Raw genomic sequence first — 8,031 nt, forward strand, 5'->3', positions numbered from 1 at the left:
CCTACTCATGAGTGAACCTTCTTCCACCAGGTCAGGGGACCTTCCAGGTTGGAGAGTATGGAGACCAGCCAAGTGGAGACTCTGGTTGCAAGGGCAACAAGCTATGAGGGCATTGAAGCTCGTTCACTCCTCTTGCTTAGCCTAAAATCACTCAGTGACTCAGGCCATTCCATCCATGTGCAGTGAACCAGTCATCAGTGACTGCCTAACTTCTCTGAGTTCTGACCAAACTGGCTGGAAGAGGATGCCATGCCCCCGAGTCTGCAGCTGGCTGGTGGAAGACAGGTTAGCCTGGGTCGCAGGTGGAGGCTAGCTTTGTGGACACTCTGTGGAATCTGACACTCACTCTAGGCAGGCAGTGAATGAAGACAGATGCAGTGTAGCCAGCTGGCATCTGGGCATTGCCGGCTGACATGGGGGAAATGCACACTCATCACAGTTGGTCCCACAGCCCTAACTGGACACCAGCAGGTGGGAGGACCTGTCAAGATGAACGGAGCTGGTCCTGTTTATGTGTGGAAGGGAAAGAGCCACAAGCGAGGCAGGAGATGGAAGAAGGCAAAAGCACCATGGCTGGGCTCTGCAGGTGTGAGCAGGTGCACCCCCTGGGAAGGGGCAGGAAGAAGAGCCCTCTGGGGTGAGGGTCAATCAGTGCAGTGGAGGTGTGGGAAGCCAACTGTCAGGTGTGAGGAGCTGGCCAGTGACCCATGTCTCTGAGCTTAGTCAGTTGTGACCAGTTCAGGCTGAGGTGGAAGCTACGTCACCAGAGCTGAAAGGTCGGTACAAAGAAGATGCAGCTGGAAGATACCAAATGGGGCGGAGCTAAACAGGACTGTGCTCCTGGGTGAGTCGGGAGAGACTCTGGCATATGTGCAGTAGGAAGAAACAATGTGAGGGAGCAGAAACACAAGTCACTTGAACATAAGGTCCCTCACCAGAGACCCAGGTCATCTCAGAATGCTGGTACTTGGGCGGTGGGCATGATAGTGACAAACACCGTGAAGAAGAGTAAAATGACACCTTTATAATCTGGACAGTTCTCAAAACCAATGTTACCTCAATAACAATTAAAAATAAAAGCTCAGGGGCTGGAGTGGTGGTGAAGCGGTAAGGTGTCTGCCTTGCCAGCGCTAGCCTAGGACAGAACGTGGTTTGATCCCCGGCAACCTATATGGTCCTCCAAGTCAGAAGTGATTTCTGAGCGACACTGGGTGTGGCCCAACCCCCCCAAAATAAAATAAATAAATAAAAAGCTCAGGGGCTGGAGAGATAGCATGGAGGCAGGGCGTTTGCCTTATATGCAGAAGGATGGTGGTTCAAATCCCGGCATCCCATATAATCCCCTGAGCCTGCCAGGAGTGATTTTTGAAAGTAGAGCCAGGAGGAACCCCTGAGCATTGCCAGGTGTGACCCAAAAACTAACTAACTAACTAACTAACTAACTAAATAAATAAATAAATAAATAAAAGCTCAAAGGCCAGAAAGATAGTACAGTGGATAGGACACTTCCCTTGCACAAAGCAAACCCAAGTTTGATCTGAGGACCATATATAAGTCCCACCTGAGAACTGCAGGTTCCCACCAAAACAAAAACCCAAAAGCTCAACTTTAAGCGCATAATTTTTTTTTTTTTTGGTTTTTGGTTTTTGGATCACACTCAGCAGTGCTTAGGGGTTACTCCTGGCTCTATGCTCAGAAAGCGCTGCTGGCAGGCTCGGGGGACCATATGGGATGCCGGGATTTGAACCACCATCCTTCTGATTGCAAGGAAAACTCTTTGCCTCCATGCTATCTTTCCAGCTCAACATAATTTTTTTTGTTTTGTTTCTTTTTGGCCACACCCAACGGTGCTCAGGGGTTACTCCTGGCTCTGTACTCAGAAATAGCTCCTGGCTCGGGGGATCATATGGGATGCCAAGGATCTGTCCTGGTCAGCCATGTACAATGCAAACACCCTACCACTGTGCTATCACTCCCAGGGGTCCTCAAACTTTTTTTTTCCTTTTTGGGCCACACCCGGCAGTGCTCAGGGGTTACTCCTGGCTGTCTACTCAAAAATAGCTCCTGGCAGGCACAGGAGACCATATGGGACAACGGGATTCGAACCAACCACCTTTGGTCCTGGATCAGCTGCTTGCAAGGCAAACGCTGCTGTGCTATCTCTCCGGGCCCGATCCTCAAACTTTTTAAACAGTGGGCCAGTTCACTGTCCTTCAGACTGTTGGAGGGCCAGATAATAGTAAAAACAAAAATTTTGAACAAATTTCTATGCACACTGCATATATCTTATTTAGAAGTGAAGAAACAAAATGGGAATAAATACAATATGTGGCCCACGGGCCGTAGTTTGAAGACCCCCAGCCCATAAACGCATAAATATTTTTATGTTTCTTTAGGTAACATGGCTAGTGTGAATGCTCATGGTTTTTCCCACATTCACCATCACCAAAGTGCTCTAGACCTTCCCACTCTCCTCACATCACTCTTAACCCGCCTGTTCTTCAACCCCCAGGCACCCTTCCAGCACTGTTAGGTAATCTCATTTCAGTTCAAAGTCCAAGATTTTCCATCATTCAATGCAGTCTATTACTTTGTTTTGTTTCCCTGTAAACCACAGATGAGTGATATCTTCCAATATTTATTCTTCTCCCACTGATTTGTTTTGTTTAATATTAAACCCTCCAGTTCTATCCAAGTTACTGTGAATTGCAAATTTCATCTTTTCTTACAGTTGCATGGTATTCCGTTGTGTGTAAATACAATAACTTTTTTCTTCTGGAGGATAGGAGTGTTTGGGTTGGTTGGTTGTAGTTAATATTTTGAACACATCCAGCGATGCCCAGGGTTTATTTCTAGCTCTGCCTGTGGGATCACTTCTGGCAATGCTCGGGGACTATATGGTATGCTGGGGATGGAACTCAGGTCAGCTGGCTATGTGAAGGGAATGCCCTACCCTCTGTACTATCACTCCTGCCATTAAAGAGGGTATTCTGGGAGTAGAGGTGCTCAATGGCTGCTCCTGGCTCTGTGATAACTCCTGGTGGTAGTCTGAGGATCCATGTCATATCCGAGATTGATGCAGAGTAGGCTGAATGTAAGGCATGCACCTTTCGCCCTATACTATCTCTCTTCCCTGTCCTTAACAGTCCTTTTGTTATATACCATTCTCATTCGTATGAGATCATACCTCACAGTCATTTTAATATACATTTCCTTGATAATCAGTGGTGATGTACACTTTTTCATATGTCTACTAGCCATCCATATGTCTTTTTTGGGAAAGTGTGGGTTCATCACCCATCTTTTTTTTTTTTTTTTTTTTGGGCCACACTCAGCAGTGCACAGGGGTTACTCCTGGCTGTCTGCTCAGAAATAGCTCCTGGCAGGCATGGGGGACCATATGGGACACCGGGATTCGAACCAACCACCTTTGGTCCAGGATCGGCTGCTTGCAAGGCAAACGCCGCTGTGCTATCTCTCCAGGCCCCATCACCCATCTTTTGATATGGTTGCTTTTTAGTTGATGTTGAGTTTTATGAGTGCTTTATATTTATATTGGATAGTAGCCACTTATCTGATGTATGATGTATAGATATTTCCCCCACTCAGTAGGGTGTCTTAATTTTAGCCTGAGTTTCACCACACAAAAACATTTTAGTTTGATGACATTAAAAAAGAATTATGACTGGGGCCGGAGAGATAGCATGGAAGTAGCGCATTTGCCTTGCATGCTGAAAGATGGTGGTTTGAATCCCGGCATCCCATATGGTCCACTGAGCCTGCCAGGAGCGATTTCTGAGCATAGAACCAGGAGTAACCCCTGAGCACGGCCCGGTGTGACCCCCCAAAAAAACAAAACAAAACAAACAAGAAAAACACTAAAAAAAAAAAAAAAAAAAAAGAATCATGAGGGGCGGGAGAGATAGCAAGGAGGTAAGGTGTTTGCCTTGCATGCAAAAAAAGACAGTGATTTGAATCCTGGCATCCCATATGGTCCCCCGAGCCTGCCACGAGCGATTTCTGAGTGTAGAGCCACGAGTAACCCCTGAGTGCTGCCAGGTGTGACCCAAAAACAAAATAAAACAAAACAAAAAAAGAATCATGAAATGAATAATTAGGAACAGAGATGAAGACAAGTCTGGTAAGGTATTTCCTCAAAGAAATAACAAGAAAGCAGTTTTGGGACTAGGGTGATAGTACTGTGGGTAAGGCACTTGCCTTGCATGCAGCCAGCCCAATCCCCAGTATCCAATGTGGTTCCATGAGCACTATAAGGAATGATCCCTAAACAGAGAACCAAAGAGTACTGCCAGCATACCAAAAGTTTCTTAATTTACCACAGAATCACATTTTGGTTTGGAATGCTCCCTAGTGGTGCTCAGAGAATAACAGGACTTACCTGAGGTGTGAGATAGTACCAGGAATCCAATTTAGGGCATCATACATGCCAGGCATATGCTCCATCCCTTTGAGACATATCCTCAGCCAACATTTGGGGATTCTTTTTGTTTTTGTTTTTTGTTTTGGGGCCACAACTGTTGATGCTCAGGAGTTACTCCTGGCTATATGCTCAGAAATCACTCCTGGCTTGGGGAGACCATATGGGATGCTGAGGGATCAAACCACGGTCCGTCCTAGGCTAGCACTTGCAAGGCAAATCCCTTACCTCTAGCACCACTGCTCTTGCCCCACACATTTGGTGATTTAAAAAATAATTTAGGGCCAGAAATGTCCAGAAATGTAAGGAATCTGCCTTACATGCAGCTGACCCAGTTCAATCCCCACCACTGCATAGGATCCCCTCCCCAAGAACTTCCAGGAGTTACTTCCAGAAGTAACTCCTGAGTTCTCCAAATAAAAGCCCCTCCCTCCAAATAAAAGATAAAACTTAAATACTAATAGAACAACCCTAAATAGTTCTTGCTAAAATGTAAAAATGTAGCTTGCTCAAAGGTACACCAAACATTTAGTCAAGGACTAGACTGGAAGGGTGAGGCAGGACCCCCTAAATCCTGCCTCTGACACCTAGAGCTGCTGTCTCCACTCACTTCTTCCTGCCAACTACTGGGTGAGGTGCTCAGATTCAAACACAAGTAACTTGTGGTCTTGGTGAAGTTAGGAAACAAGCCCAAATGCCAACCCTGGAACCTCAACAATGCGGCCATACAGGCTTCTTTGCTTTTCTTTTTATAGGGGACACACCTAGTGGTGTTGGTGGGGGCCATGCATTGACAGGGACTGAGTCAGAGCCAAATATGCTCCAGGCATGTTCTCTAGGCATGCATTCTACCAACAAAGCTTATCTCCCCAGGCCTAGAGCAGCCATTTTGTTTTGGAGAGGCACACTTGGCATTGCTCAGGGGTTACTCCTGGCTCTATATTCAGGAATTATTCCTAGCAGTACTCAGAGGACCATATGGGATGCCAGGAATTGAACCTGGGTCGGCCACACGCAAGGCAAATGCCCTACCTGCTGTGCTATCACTCTGGCCCAGAGCAGCCATTCTTAAAGGATGTTCTGCCCAAGAGTCAGCTTTAGTAAAGCGCCCTTCTCAAGCCAAACTGAATCAGAAGGTCTAGGATGTGCATTTTATTGGGGGTGGGGAGAGAAGAGAGAACCATGGATTTTCAAACTAATATTAGTAAGGTTCATACATGAACTACCCAGCACCATACCCTCCACTCAGGTGTCAGCCTCCCTCTATCATCATCCCAGGGTCCCTCACCCCTTGGTGGTAAGTGACTAATGACAAGTTCTCTGTTTTTGGAGATGAGATGTGTATTTGAAACAAGAGTCCTTGGACCAGGATGCATTTTAAAATGAGTCCTGGGCCCGGAGAGATAGTACAGCGGCGTTTGCCTTGCAAGCAGCTGATCCAGGACCAAAGGTGGTTGGTTCAAATCCCGGTGTCCCATATGGTCCCCCGTGCCTGCCAGGAACTATTTCTGAGCAGACAGCCAGAAGTAACCCCTGAGCACCGCTGGGTGTGGCCCAAAAACAAAACAAAAAAAATGAGAGTCCTATGACCACTTCTCATGCTTTGCACATAGAAGACTCAGGTTCCATCATAGGTCACATTGCATTTGGTTCCCTGAGTACCAAGCAACATCAATGGGACCCAAAATTAAAAAAAAAAAAAAAAAAAAGACTGGCAAAGATTCTGAATTTGCCCACAGATGACCCTGAGAAACCCAGGGTGAGAGGAGAGGGGCTGGGAAGAGGCAGAAGTTTTGCGCTGGACGGGGCAAGAGCAATAGTACAGGATACAGTGTTTGTCTTGCATGCGGCTGACGCGGGTTTGATTCCCCACCATCCTATATAGTCTCCTGAGCCCACCAGGAGTGATTCCTCAATGTAGAACCAGGAAAATCCCTGAACACCACTAGATGTAGCCTCAAAATAGAAACGAACAAACAGACATTCACCCAGGACCAGGAAGGAGGGCCCCCTCTCAGGGTGTGGTGCATCTTATAAATCCAGCAGGAGGTGACATTGAGCAGGTCCCTGCCTGTTCAGCACAGGTGAGGGTCACTTATCAAATCAAAGTGCACTTGAATCACTCCCCACTTCTGTGTTGGTGAGTGGAGAGGTGTGTGTGCCAGGGTATCCTTGAGCCTTTGGAATACCAAATCTCCACATGGCAGTGTCGGATGCCACAGACCTGGTGCACAGGATCCTATGCAAAATCAGGCCCAGGCTGGGGCACTCCCCAGGTGCGAGGCTGCAATGATCTCACAGGACGCCTCTTGCCTCACCAGCTCACTTACAAGTGGCTGCCTCACTTCCCAGCTTCATATTGCAAAAGAAAAAAGAATAAATATTAACTAAAGGTGCTTCCAGGCAGGCTGCCTACTGCTCCGTCTTTATTTATTCATTTTTATCATACTTGGCTGTATTAGGGCTTTCTTCTGGCTCTGTGCCTGATCAGAGATTACTTGGGAGACCCTATAATAGGGTATCAGAAATCAAACCTGCATTTCTCACACAAGGCAAGCACCTTACTTTGGCCTTCTCTCTTTGGCAAGCTCTCCCAGTTTCTTGATCTCTCCAGAGTGGGTAAGTACCACTGTTATCGAACTCTACATATAAGGCTCAGAGGAGCAGCACCTATGGAGGCTCAGGTCATAAGCTCATAAGTTCAAGTTCAAAGCCCTGGCTCCCCTCATGTGCACACTAACCCTGACAACTATGTTGTGGTGTGGACAGTGAGATGGCAGCCAGTGATGGAAACACCACAGAGGAAGGATGTGACACCTAGTAGCAACACCAGGTGAGGGCTCGAGTGTGACCTCTGAGGTGAGCACCACAGCAACACTTTCCTCTATCCCCTGTGTGCCTAGTTAGTATGATCCACAGTGAAAGGAGCACAGAGTTGGTCGAGCACAACTGGCAAGCATCAGAGCCAGGTGGTCCCTGCAACAACAATAACAAAAGAAAAGGGAGAAGGAGGCAAAAACAAAAGACAGGGGCTGGAGAGATAGCATGGAGGTAAAGCGTTTGCCTTTCATGCAAGAGGTCATTGGTTCGAATCCCAGCGTCCCATATGGTCCCCTGTGCCTGCCAGGAGCAATTTCTGAGCATAGAGCCAGGAGTAACCCCTGAGCACTGCCGGGTGTGACCCAAAAACCACAAAAAAAAAAAAACAAACAAAAAAAAAAAAAACAAAAAAAACAAAAGACAATCCCCAAACAGGAAATACCGAGACTGATGTGCCCAGGAACACTGGGCAGGCAAAGCCTAGAGCCTGAACTGTCCCAGGGCTTGGCACCAAATAGGGAGGAAGACTAGTGCTCCCATGGGTCCAGGGAAATAGCATGGAAGCAAGGCATTTGCCTTGCATGCAGAAGGATGGTGGTTTGAATCCCAGCATCCCATATGGTTGCCCAAGCCTGTCAGGAGCGATTTCTGAGTGTAGAGCCAGGAGTAACCCCTGAGTGCAGCTGGGTGTGACCCAAAACAAAGAAAAAAATTTAAAATAAAAGAATAGTGCTCCCCATTGTGTGGTCCAGCAGAGACCTTCGAGGGCCTGT

The sequence above is a fragment of the Suncus etruscus genome, chromosome 17 (assembly GCF_024139225.1).
Source record: "Suncus etruscus isolate mSunEtr1 chromosome 17, mSunEtr1.pri.cur, whole genome shotgun sequence".
Taxonomy (NCBI): domain Eukaryota; kingdom Metazoa; phylum Chordata; class Mammalia; order Eulipotyphla; family Soricidae; genus Suncus; species Suncus etruscus.